Source organism: Mus musculus, chromosome X (genome assembly GCF_000001635.26).
Source record: "Mus musculus strain C57BL/6J chromosome X, GRCm38.p6 C57BL/6J".
In the NCBI taxonomy this organism is placed as follows: Eukaryota; Metazoa; Chordata; class Mammalia; order Rodentia; family Muridae; genus Mus; species Mus musculus.
This window is the reverse complement of record NC_000086.7, coordinates 123,873,048-123,894,870: the sequence shown is the minus strand read 5'-3', so window position 1 is coordinate 123,894,870 and position 21,823 is coordinate 123,873,048. Positions and strand designations below refer to the sequence as shown.

The following is a 21,823-nucleotide window of genomic DNA, read 5'->3' as shown; positions in this document are numbered from 1 at the left end:
TCCTTCCTTCCTTCCCTTCCTTCCTTCCTTCCTTCCTTCCTTCCTTCCTTCCTTCCTTCCTTCCTTCCTTCCTTTTTTAAATATTTTTTTATTATGTTTACAATGTTCTATATGCTTGTGTGCCTGCACATTAGAAGAGGGCACTGGATACCATTACAGATGTTTGTGAACTCAGGAGCACTGGAAGAGCCGTCAGTATTCTTAACCACTGAATCATCTCTCCAGCCCCAGGTACTTTCTTTTTAAGCTAAACAGGTTAGGAAGGCCATAGAAGTTGCAGGTATGAACATATGCTACTCAACCTGTACCTGTTTTCAAGGTATCTCACACCATCACCTTTGGATGAAGGGTCATTAAAATTTCACTTGGGATAGGTGACCTTCATGACCTACTGCTGTTATCAAAAATACCCAAAACCTTCCATTTCTGTCCAAGATCAGTTATAATTATGACTGGAGTTTACTATTGGAATCTCAGAATTTTCATTTTTCCCAAGGGTACCAAAATCCAAGTATCCTAAGAGCAACCCCTACATACATATGGGCCTCAAATATAATGCTCCAATCATGAGCTTTAGATCATTTCCCTCCAACCATGGTCTCTAGGAAATTATATTTCACTTAATTCTGCCCTGCCTTAACAGAGCCTGAAATTTAGGTCATCTATCCTTCATACCATCCTTCATGCAAACACCCATATAACTGATGATAAGCTTCAAGAGTGCTTAGAGACTTATAGTCATGCCTGATGCACAATGCTTGTATTGCTGCCAGGCTTACTAAGGTGTATGTGAAGATGGGAATCTTCTAAGTTGTGAAGCAGTCCTACCTCTACTGCTTAAGGTAGGCTAGGTCACTCCCTTATCCCTAAAGAGGTTTGGGACATTAAGCAGACTCTAATTCTGCTTTAATCTTCTACTCCTAAACATCAATACTTAGACCACTAATTTGTGTCCATTATATATCAAATGCGCCCTATGTATACATGAGGGCCAAACATCTGTCTTGTAAGCCTGATGGGCCTGAGATCATCTCTACCTGCCCCAGGCTCCAAACTTCACTTCCAGTCCAAAAGGTCTTCAATAATTACCTTCTCTGACCAGGAAGGATTCCAAACTATTCTCTATCTGATGGAGGGCAAAAATTTTCATTTAACTGTGTCTCACATCGAACTCCTCATTTGAAAGGGGCACCAGAATGACTCTTTTTGTTCCAGCGGTTCTCAAATTCACATCCTCTGTCGAAGAGGTCTGTAATGTCATCCTGTCATACCAGGGCTTCAGTGCCTCTCCCTCTGCCTATGGGAGCCTCAGACACACCACATCTAGTCATAAATATTTCCTCTTCCCCCTCTGTCTATTGAAGGCAACAAACCCTTCTCCTAATGCCCTATTGGACTGAAATATTTCCTTTTTTTTTTCAGTGGTGGACTCATACCTACCCTCTCTTGCAAAGTGTAAATAGATCTTGTCTTATTGACTATGTGTGCCTGCTATATCCCAACTGTCTAAGATTACTTCCAAACTTCTTCCTGCTACAAATATTCGGAGACATTCCAATATTCAAGAAAAGTGGCCTTGCTCTTATGTCATCTGATTAAAGGCTTCATAGACCAAAGATAACCATCCAACCTGTTGGAATACTGAAACAATTGCTGCCTGCTGTCTACACACCACATAAAATATGTGGATATTCTAAATTTTGCAAAAAAGAATTGGAAGCTGATCAAGCAATACTGGTACTTCCTCTGCTCCAGAAGGTATTTTCATTTTCTCCAATGTGAAATGGTATTTCTTATTTATTGAAAATAGCCAGAGATTTTAACCCTCTGACAAGTAAGTTTAGAATTTCACTTTTGCAAAGTGTCCCAGAAAAGCTGCTTATGACTAGAGTGCTTCAACTTCCTTATTCTCATGAAGTTTGCCACATTACCTCTATGATGAACGGCACAACCATCCTACTTCTGTGCAAAACTGCACAAGCTCCTCCCCTATCTTACTTAGGAAGATTTAGACATTCACAACAGAGAGTGCTCCAACCTGTGTGGAGCGCAGTGTGTTTGAGGAAATCACCCAGATTCACAATCTTCCCAGTGGATGTCCTACCTATAACTTCTAATTTCCGTGGTCTTGGAAGCACTGTTCTGACCTAAGAGATTTCAGAACACTTTGGACTGAGATCCCAAACAGAAGAGTATCAAGGTAAGGGTAAATCAGATTAATGTCTTTGTTGTGTTCCCTTAGACAGAGATACCCTGGCTTCCATGCAGAGGAATGTGTGGATGGACATATATTTATGGAAGACACTAAACCAGAGACTACTACATTACACCCTCTTAGAAGACTTCTAAGATTGTTGTCATGCTTACCACGGACATTCAGATGATGTGTATTCTTGATTGTGATTTCAAGTTTGGAGCTGATGAAGGAGTAAGTACCTGGAATGTCCTATAATTCTCAAGGTATCCATTAGTGTTCAATTTCGGCTCAATAGTGCTGCAGACTTAGGAATAACAGGATAAAACTATTCTATACAATCCTATGAAGCTCCTATCGCCATCCTTCTATTTTAGAGAATCTTAGATCTATCACCAATCCCAAGACGGGCAGAAACAATTCTTCTCCTGCACGTAGGGATACTGCATATGTCTCCCCTTACCCAAAGTATTCCAATTACTGTTTTTTACTCAATTGGCTTTTAGACTATACCTGAAATATTCCACTTCTCAACAAAGGATCTACCAGCCCTCCCAGTTCTAATAGAGAGCTACAGTCCACCAATATCCAAAGGGTTCTCAGACATTCTAAATATGCCCCTGTGGGATTAAACTTACTAAGTCTATTTTATTGGGCCTGAGATCCTTCTGCTTTGACAAAGGGATTCCAATCTACTAACTCTGAGTTACCAGGGGCCTCAGATCTCATTTTCCCCAAGTGGTCATCAAATATGCCTTTCTGTCCAATAATGACCTTGCAATGTTCTCCTCTGATGCAGACACTTAGACACCCCCCCCCAATTTTAACTCCCAAATGGACCTCCAGACCACCCAAGCTTATAGTACCTGAGCCGAACATTAAGAAGTACAGCCCAGAACAAAAGCTCCTTCCCTCAAGGCAGAAACTAAAATGATGTGCTCCTCACCATTCATACCTAGACCCAGGAGATGAACATATGCCTGAGAAGAACTAGTGTGGAACTGTCAGCCAGGTTTTTGATGAGTGCTCAGACTGCTTCCTGATCCGGCACCACATTTACTGCAGTGGACAGATGCTCTAGTCTCTGATGAGGAGTTGCTAGCTGTTAGGAAGTACCTGGAATGGGCTCCACTGCATGAGGTAGGCTGTGTCTTTGATCTCAGGTCAAGGAAATAACATGCAAATTTAAACTCTACCCAACCAAACATACTAGTTTACCTGTACAAAGGGGTTTTAGATTTCCAATTTCTCACAAAGATGCCCTCGTGCATTTCCCCTCTGACCACTAGGGTCCTATCTATTTTCCATGGCTCATAGGGTCTCATTTCTTCCCAATGTCCATTACCCACTCACCTCTGTCCACTAATCATACATCTCTGATTAGTGTTGGGGATGTTCTTGGTATGACACTAAGGCCATCAATAGTGCCTACATCCCATTTCTGAATAATTGGATCTTATATTCCACCTCTGTCCAAGGGTACTTCAGAAAGACCTTTCTCATTACATGGGGTCTTTATAGTAGCACCTTTATGCAACAGGCCTCTGGTTGTACTTTCTGGCCAAGCAGGTCTTACACTTCATTTAAAGAGGTGCCACATTTACACAATGTAGACAAAGAGACTTTGAGCATTCTCATACTCATCAATATAACATTCCTCCCCTCAGGTTTGAAGTCTCCAGAGCAGCAAGGAGAGTGGGGAGTAGAACTCATCTTTAGGGCACTCATCATCGATGGATTGTTCCCAACCTTAGTATACAGACATGGTTGGTTGAACACAAACCTGTCAGGCTGATAAAGCACTAGACATCTACTAACGTCCTTGAAACCATGTTCAGATTGCTGCACATCCTCCTGAAGATGCCACGGATGACATGGTTCCTTGTGATTTTTGTTCTCTTCTTGTGTTGCTGTTTTCTTTTAACTTTTGAAGAGGATACTTTATTAGCATGTTGCTATGTTAGTCATCTCCTGGCATTAGAAACCAACATCCCACTGCTTAAATGTTTTACATTTCCTACTCTTTTTGGAAAACATAATGAATGCACATCATTTTTTCCTATTGTTTCAAAGACATACCACTATGTAATTCAACTTTACAATTGTAATCATTTTGACCAATATTCACATGAATATAAATTTTATGTGTAAACTTCTTCCTGTGCTGTGTTATTTTCCACCAGATGACAGTTTCATTTGAGGTCATTTGGAAGATCATTCCTTACTATGTGTCTTTAAAAGATATATTTTGGAGCTGAGGGGTATGACTGAATATCTTCAGCACAATAAATATCTTCTGTAACATTACTATCTAGTGGATTATAAGTATCAGGTTGTACACAGTAGTAACTAAAGTAATGAACAAGTTTGAGAAAGATTTTAGGGTGTAATCTCTCATAATATACAGAAACAAAGGAAATCCTAGATATTAATCAAATCTATGCACACCAAATGAACATTGTAGGTTTTGTGGGTTTGTTTGTAAATGTCTTTGTAGTTCAAATGTCCAGCCTTTATGTCTTAATTGAGGATTGTAAACAATGCTCAGGGTGTGTGTGTGCAGTAAAGGGCACCAAGTCTTTAGTGTTTAGATTAATATCACATTTAATTGTCTGTCTATCCATCATCTATATATGTATGTATGTATGTATGTATGTATGTATGAATGTATATATGTATGAAGTAATGATTGAATGTATTTATGTAGATATGTATGCAACTATTTCTCTATCATCTACCTATCACTCTCTCTCTTTCTATTTCTCTCACCCTATTTCTCTGTTTATCTCTCATGCATGAATATATGTATGCATGTAGCTAGGTAGGTGTGGTAGTTTTAATGTAATTGGTTCTCATTGGCCCATAGGCAGTATTTGGATGACTAACCTTGTTGGACTAAGTGTTTCTTTGTTGGAGGAAGGATGTCACTGGAGGATGGGGGTGGTCTCATACATGCTCAAGCCATGCCCAGTAGGGTTCTGTGTGTTTGCTGTCTGTCTGTCTTTCCAAGAGTAGCTGTGATAGTGTGTTCAATGATCCAAGGAGGGGATGTTGGTTAGATGGCATATAAAGCAGGCAAGACACATTTACATACATGGTGGAAGAAGCAAGCTTTAAGAAGCACAAACAATCTTACACACACACACACACACACACACACACACACACACACATTTGTTGGACAGTGCAAAGCTTCAACCACTTTCCATATATACTCACATTTGGTGGGTGGAGCAAAGCACCAACTTAATTTTTCTCACACTGCTTATATATCTCTGCACAATCTTTCAATTAGTATAAAATTTATACTGGTTACATTCTATTTTCTTCTAGTGAATAATTATGAGTATATATAAGGAAAAGCATCTTCTCACTATACTTTTATGATGAGCTATTTATAAATTATGTCTATAAATATCCAATATTATTCCCAAGAACCAACACACATTTCTAACTAAAAAACTTGTTATTGATTAACAAGTTGTAAGCAAGTAAGGTAATTTATGTTTCAGCCAGTTTCTCTTACTGGTAGACTGAAATTTGCTGTTATACAGAAAGGATTAGTTTTTATCTATCTCAAAAATTAATCCTTCAAAAATATTAAAAGAATCACAAAACTAAACTTTTATATAAAAACCTATCATCCCTTTCTACTTTGAATTCTCAGGGTGAACATCTATTGATTAACCATGTTTATCTTAAATCATATCAGGAATCAGAGGGGGAAAATGGGTGCAAGGAAATAATCATCACCTGAACACCAGCCTGACTTAAAAAAAAAAAAAAAAGGCATGTTTTTCGCAGTAATTCTTTCCAAGATCGTGGTTTAAGTATTGTTCTGCATCAGCTGCAATCCTTGAGAAAGTTAGATCTAACTAACACTGTGGGTGGCAATGATATTGCCCAGTGAGGGGCTGGAACCCCCCTTAAATTTTCATACAATCCATAGATTATGAAGGATGTGATGTGAGGGCAGCAAGTAGAGAGAAACTCTACAACAGCATGAAATCCTCAACAGCATGAAATCCTCAGGACACAGTCATCGGGGCTCTGCCTCTCCCAGGCACATCCACCATGCTTGGGCTATCTTCTGGGTCACATTCCATAATTTCTAATGGTTTTGCTGTTCCTTTTGCACAGCACTCAACATCTATCTATCTAATATTTTGCTACAGTGTATAACATACATATGGAATTCAAAAGTACATGTCATAATGTCTTGTCTTTCCTTCTACCATGCTCATCTTGAGGATCAAACACAGATTAGCTGGCATAGTTACGGTTACCACTTATCTGTCTAACCAGTACCAATACTGTGTTGTATAAAGCTGACTTAAAGGATTATGTAAAGTCTTATTGAAAAATGTATATATTATCATTATTGCCCCTGTTACCCACAGAGTGGTAACAGCTTTTAAGTGGTTCACCTCACCAAGAATCCATCAAAGCCCAGTATTTTGGAGGTAAAATGTGCATTCCTGGGAGCCCCTCTGCCATGCTTAATATTCTAGTAAAATTAAAAATAAAATTAATTTCTCATTTAATAGACCCTGCTTACAGTCCCCCAAAATTTTACTCCCCACGGTTCTTTTACTACCTCCCATCCTCTCCAGTTCCTCCCCCTTTCTGTCATCTTTCATTAAATACCTCTCTCTTTCAACTATCTCTTCCTGCATTTCCTTATTCAACCCTATCTCCCTCCACTATGCCACCTGATTTTCTCTTTCTTGTCCACCTTTGTCCACTAATAAAATCCATTCTATTTCCCCATACCATGGGTATCCATGTGTGCACCCAAGTCCCTTCATCTATACCTAACTTCACTGGATCTACAGATTGTAGACAGGCCATCACTTATGTAATGTTGAATGTCTTAATGTTTCTATTGCTGTCACCAAAAATTATAACCCAAGCACAAGTTGGGGAGGGTAGGACTTATTTGGTTTACCCTTCCTCATTGCTATTCATCATTGAAGACAGACAGAACAGGAACTGAAATGGGCCAAGAACCTAGAGGCAGGAGCTGATACAGAGACCATAGATGGGTGCTGCTGCCACACACACCAGTCAAGTCAGCTTGACAGGCCGAGAGGCCTGGAAGCGCTCATGAGGCAAAGAGTTTCACAGAAGCTCACCTTCTGGAGTTTTGGCGTTCTCATTAACCCATATACTCATACCCTATTCCCATGTTAGTCTGGTGTATGGATCCACATGCTCTCTTTTAGTGTTATCTTATTATAAGTGCTTTTTAAGATTGAAATCTGACATAGCTAAGCTTTCGCCAGTGTTCCAATGTCCTAGAAAGTCCTTGTGCTGACCATTGTCTTGGAATTCAGTAAGAATGTTGCCTATTCAGTGACATTCAGAATTGCCTCTGGTATTATACTATCACTTTGAATAAAAGCTAAGTCACTGCCCTACACAGGAATTTACCATCATCTAGGAAGAAGGAAGTTTGAGACCTAAGGAGGAAGCAGAGTACATACTTAGAACTATAGATAGCTGAGTTACACCCATATACACGTATTTACAATGGCATAGGGGGAAGGTGGACTATACAATAGACTAGAATAGGAACTATAGCAAGGGCAAAAAACCATTGACCCTGGCTTCTAAGATTAAGTGGATCTTTGGTGGAGCTCTTTTTGATCCCAGTTGTTAACAAAAAATTTTATCCCAGGTGGTTCCTGCCAGACCTTCTTTCTTTGTTTTCCTCTGTTTTCTGTAAGAATCCAGTAACCTCTTTATACCTTGCTGGTGTGTCACCCAACTTCACTCTTCTCTTCTGTATAAAAAGTTTGATGCTCAATTTAACACATTACATTCAGATTCTACACAACCTCTCCTGTGTGTATCTGTCTATCATTTCATCCAACGCTTTTCCCACCTGTGACTAGAGATCCTTTCCACACAGACAAAGGGGCCCAGAGTGTCTGCAGCATGCTACTTAGTGGCTAGTTCCCCATGATTTCATGCTTTCTCATAGAGAACTCAGAACCACAAGCACATTGATGGCAGTACCAACAATGGGCAGAAATCCTCCCCATCAATCATTAATTAAGAAAATGCCCTGCAGTCTTGCCTGCAGAGACCAATCTTAATGAGACATTTTCTCAATTGAAGTTCCCTAATCTCAGGGGACATTACTTTGTGGCAAGTTGACAAAAAACTATCCAGCCCAGTCAATATCAACATATAAATCAACACATAGCATATTTATCATCCTGGAACTGGGATACTTTATTCAGGTTATGTTTTTGTTTTTTGTTTTTTTTTTTTGTTTTTGTTTTTTTTCCTCTTTCCACCCATTTCATAACAGCTGAGTAATGTTCCATTGTATAAATATAACATATATGTTATACATTCTTCAGTTTATGGACATGTAGGTTGTTTCCAGTTGCAGATAATTATGAATACAGCAGCAATTAATATGGTTGTGCAAGTGTGTTTCTGGGAGGAAGAAGCACTTTGCGAAACTTTCCGACCTATCAGGTGTCTGTTGTTACGTCCCCCCATTTAATATCTGATTTTGCTAATTTGGATATTATCTTTTTTTTATTTTATTTAACTTGGATAATAGTTTGTTGATCTTAGTGATCTTGTCAAAGAACCAATACTTGTTCCAAAATTGTTTTGTAATTTTCTTTCTATTATATTTTTTTCCACCCTGAGTCTTACTATTTCCTGCCACCACTTCATTTGGGTGTCATTTCTTCTGTGTGTTTGAGAGCTTTAGGATGTGCTTTTAACGTGCTAGTATAAGGTTTTGCGAATATTTTTAACTCATTTTTTATTAGATATTTTTCTTCATTTACATTTCAAATGCTATCCCGAACGTTTCCTATACCAATCCCCTACCCTGCTTGCCAACTCACCCACTCCTGCTTCCTGGCCCTGACATTCCCCTGTACTTGGGTATATTATCTTCAGAAGACCAAGTGACTCTCCTCTCTGTGATGGCTGACTAGGCCATCCTCTGCTACATATGCAACTAGATACATAGTTCAGGGGGTTACTGGTTAGTTCATATTGTTGATCCTCCTATAAGGTTGCAGACCCCTTTAGCTCCTTGGGTACTTTCTCTAGATTCCACATTAGGGGCCTCGTGTACCATCCAATAGATGACTGTGAGTATCCACTTCTGTATTTGCCAGGAACTGGTATAGCCTCACAATAGATAGCTATTCCAGGGTCCTGTCAGAAAAAAAATTGCTAGCATATGCAATATTGTCTGGGTTTGGTGGTTGTATATGGGATGCATCACCAGGTGGGGCAATCTCTGGATGGTCCTTTCTTTTTTCTCAGCTCCAAACTTTGTCTCTGTAAGTCCTTCCATGGGTATTTTGTTCCCCATTATAAGAACCAATGAAGTATCGACACTTTGGTCTTCCTTCATCTCGAGTTTCATGTGTTTTGCAAATTGTATCTTGAGTAGTCTGTTTCTGATCTAATATCTGCTTATAAGTTAGTACATATCATATGTGTTCTTTTGTGATTGGATTACCACACTCAGGATGATATCCTCCAGATACATGCATTTGCCTAAGAATTTCATAAATTCATTGTTTTTAATTGCTGAATAGTACTCCATTGTTTAAATGTACCAGAATTTCTGTATCCATTCCTCTGTTGAGCAACATCTGAGTTCTTTCGAACAAATGGCTATTATAAATAAGGCTCGTGACTGTTTCCAATTCCAAGAAGGGGCAAAGTGTCCACAATTTGTTCTTCGTTCTTCTTCAGTTTCATGTGTTTTACAAATTGTATCTTATATTTTCGGTACATTAAGTTTCTGGGCTAATATCAACTTATCAGTGAGTACATATCATTTGAGTTCTTTTGTGATTGTGTTACCTCACTCAGGATGATGCCCTCCAGGTCCATCCATTTGCCTAGGAATTTCATAAATTCATTTTTTTTAATAGCTGAGTAGTATTCCATTGTGTAAATGTACCACATTTTTTGTATCCATTCCTCTGTTGAGGGGTATCTGGGTTCTTTCCAGCTTCTGGCTATTATAAATAAGGATGTTATGAACATAGTGGAACATGTGTCCTTCTTACCGGTTGGGACATCTTCTGGATATATGCCCAGGAGAGGTATTGCGGGATCCTCTGTTAGTACTATGTCCAATTTTCTGAGGAACCGCCAGACTGTTACAGAGACAAAATTTGGAGCTGAGACAAAAGAATGGACCATCTAGAGACTGCGATATCCAGAGATCTATCCCATAAATAGCCTTCAAACGATGACACCATTGCATACACTAGCAAGATTTTGCTGAAAAGACCCGGATATAGCTGTCTCTTGTGAGACAAGGCTGGGGCCTAGCAAACACATAAGTAGATGCTCACAGTCAGCTATTGGATGGAGCACAGGGCCCCCAATGGAGGAGCTAGAGAAAGTATCCAAGGAGCAAAAGAGATCTGCAACCCTGTAGGTGCAACAACATTATGATCTAACCAGTACCCTGGAGCTCTTGACACTAGCTGCATATGTATCAAAAGATGGCCTAGTAGGCCATCACTGGAAAGAGAGGCCCATTGGACATGCAAACTTTATATGCCCAAGTACAGGGGAATGCCAGGGCCAAAAAATGGGAATGTGTGGTTAGGGAAGTGGGGGGGAGGGTATGGGGGACTTTTGGGATAGCATTCTAAATGTAATTGAGGAAAATATGTAATAATAAAAAATATTTAAAAAAATAAATAAATAAGGCTGGCATGACACAATGGAGCATCTTCTGAGTATATGCTTAGTAGAGGTGTTGCTGAATCTTCTGGTAGTACTATGTCAATTTTCTGAAGAACCACCAGACTGGTCCGGGTCCCTGGCGAGTGAATTCTGCAAAGGCCCCAGACATCCGGCCACTTTCCCAGCCAGAGGAAAGGGGTCCGCCTGGTGCAGGAGTGCTTTGCCTGAGCATCAGCTGCAGACATCTTGTTTCCAGGACTCCTCTGAGAGTATTCTGCACATGTGAGAGTGTAGAATACAGAAGCTAACACCTTCTGGGACAGGCCAACGCAACTCAGCTTCAGGACAGATCCTGTTATGGGCCTTCGTGTTCGACCAGGAGGGAGGTCTTAAGGCCATATATCTGTGCACCTTTCCTGTAAGAGAAGAGCTTGCCTTCAGAGAGTGCTCTGACCACTGAAACTCAGAGGAGAGATCTAGTCTCCCAGGTCTGCTGATAGAGGCTAACAGAATCACCTGAGGAACAAGCTCTAACCAGAGACAACTATAACAACTAGCTCCAGAGATTACCAGATGTCAAAAGGCAAACGTAAGAACGCTACTAACAGAAATCAAGACCACTCACCATTATCAGAACACAGCACTCCCACCTTAACACAACCGAAAAGCTAGACCCGGATTTAAAAGCATATCTCATGATGATGGTAGAGGACATCAAGAACGACTGTCATAACTCACTTAAAGAAATACAGGAGAACACTGCTAAAGAGTTATAAGTCCTTAAATAAAAACAGGAAAACACAACCAAACAGGTAGAAGTCCTTATATGAAAACAGGAAAACACATCCAAACAGGTGATGGAAATGAAAAAAACCATACTAGACCTAAAAAGGGAAGTAGACACAATATAAAAAACACAAAGTGAGGCAATGCTGGAGATAGAAACCCTAGGAAATATATCTGGAACCATAGATAGGAGCATCAGCAACAGAATACAAGATGGAAGAGAGAATGTCAGGTGTAGAAGATTCCATAAAGAACATCAGCACAACAATCAAAGAAAATGCAAAATGCAAAAGGATCCTAACTCAAAACATCCAGGAAATACAGGACACAATGAGAAGACCAAACCTACGGATAATAGGAGTTGATGAGAATGAAGATTTTCAACTTAAAGGGCCAGCAAATATCTTCAACAAAATTATAGAACAAAAATTCCCAAACCTAAAGAAAGAGATGCCCATGAACATACAAAAGGCGTACAGAACTCCAAAAAGACTGGACCAGAAAAGAAATTCCTCCCAACACATAATAATCAGACCAACAAATTCACTAAAAAAAGATAGAATATTAAAAGCAGTAAGGGAGAAGGGTCAAGTAACATATAAAGGCACGCCTATCAGAACGACACCAGACTTTTCACCAGAGACTAGGAAAGCCAGAAGAGCCTGGGCAGATGTTGTACAGACACTAAGAGAACTCAAATGCCAGCCCAGGCTACTATACCTGGCCAAAATCTCAATTGCCATAGATGGAGAAACCAATGTATTCTATTTCTCCTTCCCAGTGTAATTTGTTGAGTTTATAAAGTACTATAAATATCTATCCTAAAATTTAACAGTTTCTTTTGTTTCATATTATTAATCAGTAGTTTGAAATACTTACTTATTATGGCACTACCCAAAGTAGATAGAAAATATTCATAATTATTATTGTTTAAACAATATTGTGTATTTATGCTTAGGTAGGCATGAGATTATTAAGACAAAGTATTCTGTCCTCGTTTAAAAATCAGTTCTAGGTAACAGTAAAATAATTTCTATGATCTAGAAGTAAACACAGAAAAATAGACAATAGGAATATATTACTTTAAACCTAGATGATATATATGTACACAGTATATTTCAAATGAGTCACTAATGTTTTTGACAGGGATCACGGATGTGTAATCTGCTTGATTACTTTATCTGCTAATAGCATAAACAGAACTTTCTGCCACTATATAACAGCAAGCCCTAAGGATTAAATTTCAAGATTGGTTAAAACTTTATTTATTCATGTTCTATTACTCGAGTATGTGGTTTCTTCAGAAAGGGTTGTAATATCAAGTTTTGGACTGTAACCAAGAGTAATGCCACTTAACTGTAATATTTTAAATAAGTTTCCTAAATTGTGGCATTCTGTAAGGGAATAACAGACATAATCCTATCCTCATGCTTACCTAAACTTGTAATCCCTGATGTTTCCTCCTCCTATTATGTTGCATGTGTTCTGTCATTCCCTCCTTCCATAAAGGCTTCTTCCTTTCTTCCATGCCATGTGCCACTTTGGGGTTCCTTATCTCCACAGATACTCCAAGTAAAACATAAAATCTAAAAGTTGAAGCTAGACCAAATGTGATTACAGACACGTAGCATTTCTCTTTATAGGCCTGACTTAACGCATTTACTATATAGTATTTTCAAGTTCCATATACTCTCCAGCAAATTTAGTTACACCTGATTGCATCTTCTAGTTATTTTGAAAACAAAAGTGACAAAAATGACTGAGCAAATATCACTAGATAACCACGCTATCTTTTCTACACTCAAGTGTGATATACGTGAGTCACCAGTTAGTTCTATTTTTAGATATTTTTAGAAAATTCCACACTGATTTTATCCTGGATGTACCAACTTAAACACCCACCAGCAGAGGAGGTGTACTTTATTCCCACATCTCTAATGCTTCTTGTCTTTAGTTTTCTTGATTGTACTCATTCTTCAAGGGATGAGCTAGAACTAAGTTTGGAGAAAAAAGAGCACCAGAAAATTTTTTTGTGGGAGCCATAGTTAGTGTTGAAAGATATAAGGAGTAATGTAATAAAGGGAGTAGTTTCCTCAAGGTGAGAATCCACCAAGCTAATCCTGCAAGTTGTGCAAAGAAATGTCCTAAGGATTTATCTGTTTATAGCAGAAAAACAACATATCAAATTTATGAAAAAGTATTCAAGGAAGCAGGCAGGTTCTATCTTAAGCAGGCAAAAGAACTTGGCAACATCCATCATGTAGTTCTTTCGTCAGATTAATGAAGGATACAGAAGTAAAGGAGCCATGGAGTCTTCCTACTTGGTTATGGAAAGCCACTGAGGGCATCCAGGTTGCAGCGAAGTCCCTGAATAGATGCCTAGAGAGGCTATTTGTGAAGGTATGAAAGTGAAGCCTATATTGTGATATAGCACCCTGGATATAAGAAGGTCCACAGCTGTGGGATATCTCTCAAAAAAGCTACAAACAAAGAATGGAACCAATCCCAAGACAGAGAAATATATTGTAGTCATTAAAGCTAGATAGGAAGAGCTATTTAAGCCACAATGTACTGAACTTTAGGTTTTGGGGTTTGTCTAGCTAGATTTGATCTTGATTTGTTCCAGTATTTCCTGTTTATGTTTCTTTTCCTCTTATTTTGAATGAGAATGTATATTCATGTCAGTGTACTTTGAAAGTAAGCAATGCTTTGACTTTGATTTTACAGGGTGTTACAATTAAGAGATTGTAATCTATTCTAAAAGATAAAATATGATTGTAGTTGTATATGGAATTCTTATCTCATGTTAAGCATGATTATGCCCAAGAAATTCATATACTTTATTTGCAGTTGTATATTGGATACTATGCTAATCATAACTATTGCTTTCCTTTGGAAATTAACATAATATAAGGAGATATGATTGTATGTCTTATTGACAAGAGGTAGACTTATGATGGCTAGTCTTGGTTGTAACCCTGATAATATTAGGAATTCACTAAAACTCTGAGAATTTGGGGCACCTGTGAGGAATTTTTTTTTTCCTGATTTGATTATGTGAGATAGGAAGACCAACCCCAAATGTAGATCGTTTGTTTTGTTATAGAAACAACTCTACAATATAAATTTCATTGATGCTAGTTTTTTAATAAAAGTGTGTAGCTAGGACTAAATTCTAGTATTTCAATCAAGATCGTTTTTATGATCTTACACTGTTTCTGTCTTTTATTACAGTGTTCCCTGAGCACTGAGGGGGAGATTTGATGGTGACCTCCTTTGTGGGACTGAATGTTAGAAGGTCCCTCAGGCTTTGCATATTATCTGGCTGCAAGTCTCTGTATTTGTTTCCATCTGCTGCATGAGGATACTTCTGTGATGATGAATGAGCAAGATACAGATCTATGAGTATAGCAAAATGTCAACAGGAGTCATTTATTTGCTATACTCCTTTAGTAGAATAGTAGTATTTGGTCTTTCTCTAGATCCCTGGCATTTCTAGTTTCAGGTTCTTGGCCATTCAAGCATTGTTGAGTATGGATTCCACTCAATGATATCTGTGATTGTTTGTATATGCTTGGCACAGGGAATGGCACTATTAGGAGATGTGGTCTTGGAGTAGGTGTGTCACTATAGGTGTGGGCTTAATACCTTCATCTTAGCTGTGAGGAAGTCAGTCTTCCACTAGCAACCTTACAGATGAAGATGTAGAAATCTCAGCTGTGCCAACTCCATGCCTGCTTGAATGCTGCCATGTCCCACCTTGATGATAATGGACTGAACATCTGAACCTGTAAGCTAGCTCCAATTAAATGTTGTCCTTTATAAGACTTGCCTTGGTCATAGTGCATGTTCACAGCAGTAAAACCCTAACTAAGACAGCATCTTTAGAGCCTCTTTGTCTAAGAATGTTAACTTTGGGTATTTTGTTTGTTTGTTTTCCTATCATACAGGTTCTTTGTGTATATTATGTTTTCTGGTTTGGGGTTTTGATTAGATAGAGTATGTGAATGTGTGTTTCTATATCTATATGTGTTTGTGTGTGTGTGTGTGTGTGTGTGTGTGTGTGTGTGTGCATTTGTTTATTTTCTTTGGTTGTTTTGTCCTATTCAGTTAGTTTGGTTTATTTCATTAGTATTCCTTAGATACCTATTCGTTTCCTAAAAAGTGACAGACAGTAGGAATCTGGATTGGAGGAGAAGTGGGAAGGAACCTGAAGGAGTAACTGTTAGGGGAAACTGTAATCAGAAAATACATCCCAAGTGTAGCTTCCCCTCCCTCCTCTTCTTGAAGTCCTTCCCAGGACCTCACCTTCCCCACATCCATTCCTCCTCCCTTTCTCTTCAGAAAAGGAGAGACCTCCCATGGATATAAAACTGCCTTGTCATATCAAATTACAAACTTGGAGCATCCTCTCCTATTAAAGCTAGAAGAGGCAGCTCAATCAGCTGAAAATGTCTCAAAGGCAGGCAACAGAGACAGGGAGAGAATGTTCTCACATTGTTAAGGGTTCCACATGAATCCCAAGCTACATAAATTTTACATATGTGCCAAGGGCCAAGGTCATTCTCATGAATGCTACCTTGTTGGCTCAGTGTCTGTGTGGCCCCAAGAACTCAGGTAAGTTGATTCTGTGGATTTTCTTGTGGTTTCCTTGACCTCCTTGACTCCAATAAGCCTTCTTCCTTTTTCACAGATCCCCTAAAGTCAAATGAAATTTTGGCTGTGGTTCTTGCATATGCCTCCATCAATTGATAGTTGAAGTCTTTCTCATGACAGTTATGCTAGACTCCTATTTGCCAGTATAGCAGAACGTTGTTAACAGTATCAAGGATGTGCTCTATTTCTTGGCATAGGTCTCAAGCTGGACCAGTCATTGGTTGGCCATCCCCTCAATATTTGTTCTAAATTTACCCCTGCACATCTTGTAGACAGGAGAAATTGGAGGATGAATTTTTCGTAGTAGGACTGGTGTCCCATTCCCTCCATTGAAAATCTTGTCCAGGAGATGGACATTTCAGGCTTCATATTATGCATTGCAAAGAGGGTTAGTTACTGTTACCCTCAATTCACTGTCTTATATTCTGAGGAATTTCTATTTCTGTAGGTTTCTAGCTCATTCCAGAGATGAATTCCCCCAATCCAGTTGTCTCTTCCAGTACACTCTCCCTCAATTCTTTCCCCAACATGATCCTTCTGGTTTGCATCCAAACACCCACTCTTGTCCAGTGCTATTCCCATGTCCAATGAAAATGCCTAGTCTATATTCCAATCTCAGTGAGATATCATTTTTGGAATCCTTGAATTACAACATGGTTATCCTTTATAATCAGTACCAACTTATATGTGAATATGTACAATGTTTGCCTATGTGGGTCTAGGTTACCTCACTCATGGTGATATTTTCTTGCACCATCTATTTTTTGTACAAATTTCAAATTGTCTTTGTTTTTAACAGCTGTGAAGTATTCCAATGGGTAAGTGTACCACATTTTCTTTATTCTTTTTTTTGATTGAGGGATATCTAGGTTGTTTCCAGTTTCTGGCTATTATGAATAATGCCTCTATGAACTTAATTGAGTAAGTACTCTTATGGTGGTAGGATGGAGTTTCCTTTTGGTAAATACCTAGGAGTGTTATAGCTGTTTTTTGTTTTTTGTTTTTTGTTTGTTTGTTTGTTTGTTTGCTTTTTTTTGTTTTTTGTTTTTTGTTTTTTTTGTTTTTTTGATACAACTACTCCCAATTTTCTGAGAAGCCACCAAATTTATTTCCAAAGTTGTTGTACAAGTTTGCATTCGTACCAGCAATGAAGGAGTCTTCCATTTCTTCCACAACCTCAACATAATGTGCTGTTCTTCCTTGACTTTTTGGATAACTTTGGTTTGGAAGTCGATTTTGTTTGATATTAGAATGGCTACTCCAGCTTGTTTCTTCAGACCATTTGCTTGGAAATTTGATTTCCAGCCTTTTACTCTGAGGTGGTGTCTGTCTTTGTCCCTGAGGCAGAATATGCTGTCATTTAAGTCTTAGATATTAGCCATTCTGATGTTTGTAAGATAAAATCTCAGAGTCATATCATTTTGCATTTACCTTATGACTAAGGATAATGAACATTTCTTTAAGTGCTTCTCAGCCATTAGATTCCTTTATCAAGAATTCTTTGCTTAGCACTGTTCCCCATTTTTAATGTATTATTTGCTTTGTTGATGTTTAATTTGTTGAGTTCTTTATATATTTTGGATATCAACATTCTGTCAGATATAGGGTTGGTTAAGCCATTCTGTAAGCTGACATATTGTTCTATTGACAGTGCCCCATGCCTTACAAAATATTTTCAGTTTAATGAGGTTTCATTTATTAATTGTTGATCTTAGTGGATGAACTATTAGAGTTCTGTTTATGAAGTTATCTCCTGTGCCAATGATTTCAAGGTTATTCTCCACTTCCTCTTTTATCAGATTTAGTATATCAGGGTTTCTTGATCAGATCTTTGATCCATTTGGAGTTGACTTTTGTGCAGGGTAATAGATATGGATCTACTTGTAGTCTTCTACAAGCAGATATCCAGTAATACCAGAATCATTTGTTGAAAATGTTTCATCTTATTCCATTGTATAGTTTTGGCGTCTTGTTAAAATCAAGTGTTCATAGGTATGGATTCACTTCTTTGTCTTCACATCAATTTATTGATCTACCTATCTGTATTTATGCCAATACCATGCAGTCTTTATTGCTTCTTCTCTGTAGTACAGCTAGAAACTGGGGATAGGGAACTGGGGGAAGCCAACAGAAAGTTCCAGATTCCAGGAAACAAGAGGATCACAGGACCCTATGGAGTTGACATTAGGTGAAATCCCCAACAAAGGGGATTGAGAACCTGTAGAAACCATATCCAGAGGTTAGGAATTGGGTCTGGTCGAGAGATGGGTCCACTACCATTTTCAAAAATTTTGACCCAGAATTGTTCATGTTGAAAGGAAATACAGGGACAAAGAGTGGAACAGAGACTGAAGGAAAAGACATCCAGAGACTGCCCCACATGGGGATATATCCCATATGCAGCCACCAAGCCCAGGCACTATTGCTGATGCCAACAAATGCTTGCTGAGAGGAGCCTGATATAGATGTTTCCTGAGAGGCTTTGCCAAATCCTTACTGATACAGATGTGGATGCTTGCAGTCAACCATCAGAATGAGCTTTGGGACCCCAATGTAGAAGTTAGGGGAAGGACAGAAGGAGCTGAAGAGGTTTGCAATATCATAGAAAAAACAACAATATCAACCAACCAGACTCCTCATAGCTCCCAGGAACTAAAGCTCCAACCAAAGAAAACACATGGAGGGACCCATGGCTCCAGCTGCACATGTAGCAGAGGATGGCCTTATCTGGCATCAATAGGAAGAGAGACTGACTGTTTATAGGAAGTCTACTGTTTATTTTCAGTTAATTTTGCATCATGTCACTTATGTATACTACTGTATCTGAATAGCAATAGTTTGACTTTTTCCTTTTCAATTTGTATACCTTGATCTTCTTCCTTTCCTTATTGTTGTTGTTCAAACTTCAGGTGCTATACAGAATAGATACAGAGAATATATACTTTTACCATATTATTGCTTTTTAGGGAATATTTTTTCTCTCCATTTAATTTGATATTGGAAGTCAGCTTTCAATGTATTGGCTTTATTATGTTCAAGCATGTGACATGTATCCCTCATTTCTTTAAGAATTTATCATCAAGGAGTGTTGGATTTTGTTGGAGTCTTCTTCAACATTGAATATGATAATCGTGTGGTATTTTTTCCTTTTAGTTTGCTTACATGGTAGATTACAGTGAAAGAGTTTTGTATGTTGATCCATCCCTGCATATGTAAAATGAACTCTACTTCATCATAGGGGTGATATTTTTATATATCTTTGAATTCTGTTTACAAGTATTTTATTGAGTATTTTTAAATCGATGTTTATAAGGGCAATTGGTCCAAAATTCTCTTTCTTTGTTGAGTCTTTTTGTGACTTAAGTATCACATTGACTGTATCCCCATAAAGTAAATTTTGTCAACTTTCCTTCTGTTTTTATCTGGTTAAATAATTTGTGTATCAGTATTAGCACTATTTGAAAGTATGGTATAATCCTGCTCTAAAACTATCTGACCTTGTCTGGTTTTGTTTGGGAGATATTAAATGACAGGTTATATTTCCTTTGGCTATAGGACTATTCAAGTTGATCTTGATTCAGCTTTAGCAAATTGTATCTATTGAGAAAATTGTCCTTTTTATTTTTTCTATTTTGGTTTTCCATGTTTCTGGAGTACAGGTTTTTAAAGTGAAACCCAATGATCTCGGTGTCTGTTGTTATGTCTTCCTCTTCATTTCTAATTTTGTTAATTTGTATGCTTTCTCTCTCTTTCTTTTAGTTAGTTTTGAAAAAAGGTTTGTCCATCCTGATGATTTTCTCAAAGAACCAAATATTTGTTGCCTGATTCTTTGTCTTGTTCTCTTTGATTTTTTTATTGATTTTAGTTTTGAGTTTGAATATTTCCTGCTGTCTATTTAGCTTTGGTGGCTGTGCTTCTATTTGAAACAGAGTTTTCTGACATGCTGTTAATTGGTGGGTATGAGATCTCTACAATTTCTTATGAATACACTCATAACTATGAACCTTCATCTTAGCTCTGTTTTCATTGTACCCCATTTACTTGGAATTTTGTGCAATTCATTGAATTCTAGAAAATCTTTAATTCCTCTTTCCTTTTTAAATTTCCTTCTAATTGCCCTGATGGTTGAAAGCTGATGGCTTCTGGAAGCTTAAAACTTTCTGGCTTATTTTGTGGTTAAATTTGCCCACCTCTGATGATTAATACCTGTGGTTTAATAGTGGAGTATTGAGTTAGGACACAGTGCCTTCCCTGCTAAGTGCTAAAAGTTCTTTAAACTTGTGTAGCCAGAGAAATTCACATTCACAAGAAAAAGTACTCACTTCAAAAGAAGGATTTAGACTTTATTTCTAGGAGAGAGAGAAAAGGTGGAACCTATTTCCTGTTGTATTCAATTCTTAAACTTTCTCAGGATACATGATCATATGGTATTCCAAGCTTCTATTTTATAAAAGGTATTAGCAAGTTCACAACATTAATACAAGTCAATAAATCACATAAGGAATGTCAGGAAGAATGTTTACCTGCAAGTCCATTGTGAGTTGTTATTAATTATATATTCATTAGCTGCTAGTAACTCCACAAGTTCATACAAGTTTTAAATAAATTTTATGTCAAGGGGTCAATCATCTGCCTAGTGTCTCATTCATTTTGAAGTTTTGTATAGATAAATCTAGTCAATATTTTATCTTTTGTCTTTGAACGTCCTAGAAAATTTCCATTCTCAGTTTATGAAAATACTTATCAGATAGTGCATTCACATCTCTCATAGAAGGAATAGTTTCTCTGATTATAAATTTGTTCTAAGCCTGCATTTTATCCTAATGCAATTAGTCTGTGACACAAGAAGGCTTACAGAACTTCAACTGCAGCTTTTCAATAAAGGGCTCAAAATTACTTATGTACATTTAGTAATTCTATAAAATTATATAAAGTAGTAAGAAATCATTAATTTATTTACATAGCATTACTACAAGAGAGTACATGTTTGTTGATCTGCATCAAATAGGATGGACTATATGCCAGGGAAAATTATACTCTAGAATACTTAGAGGAAAGATCAAATCCTCAAATGAAATGTATGAAGGCCTTGCAATTCAGAGATCCATCACATCTGTCCAAAATGTTGGACTATCTTCAGAAAGTCACTCATTACATTTTCTCTCTCCTAGCGACTTTTTTCATTCTTTATTGTTTCTATTTCCACTTTCAGGTCTTAAACAGTTTATTCAATTACTTCACCTGTTTCATTGTGCATGCCTCTATTCTTTAAGGGACTTATGCCGTTCTTCTTTAAAGATATCTACTATCTCCATAAAATTGGATTTAAGATCATTTTCTTGTGCTTCACCTGTGATGGAACAGCCAGAGTGTTCTACAGTAAGGCATCTGTGGCTAAGTGCTGTCAGGTTTCCCAAATTGTTGTTGAGTGTGTTCTTAGATTGTCCTCTAGCTACATGAATTTTCAGATTATTATAGGTTTAGATACAGATT

At 37.9% G+C, this 21,823-nt stretch overlaps 1 long non-coding RNA gene across 1 annotated transcript; it reads left to right on the top strand.

Annotated features, from left to right (window-relative positions):
- Nucleotides 1-1,117: 1,117 nt before the first annotated feature.
- Astx5 (amplified spermatogenic transcripts X encoded 5) lies at nucleotides 1,118-4,346 on the top strand. Its single transcript, NR_152851.1, has 4 exons — nucleotides 1,118-1,758; nucleotides 2,243-2,428; nucleotides 3,154-3,334; nucleotides 3,862-4,346. It is a non-coding gene; the product is annotated as an amplified spermatogenic transcripts X encoded 5 (long non-coding RNA).
- Nucleotides 4,347-21,823: the final 17,477 nt, after the last annotated feature.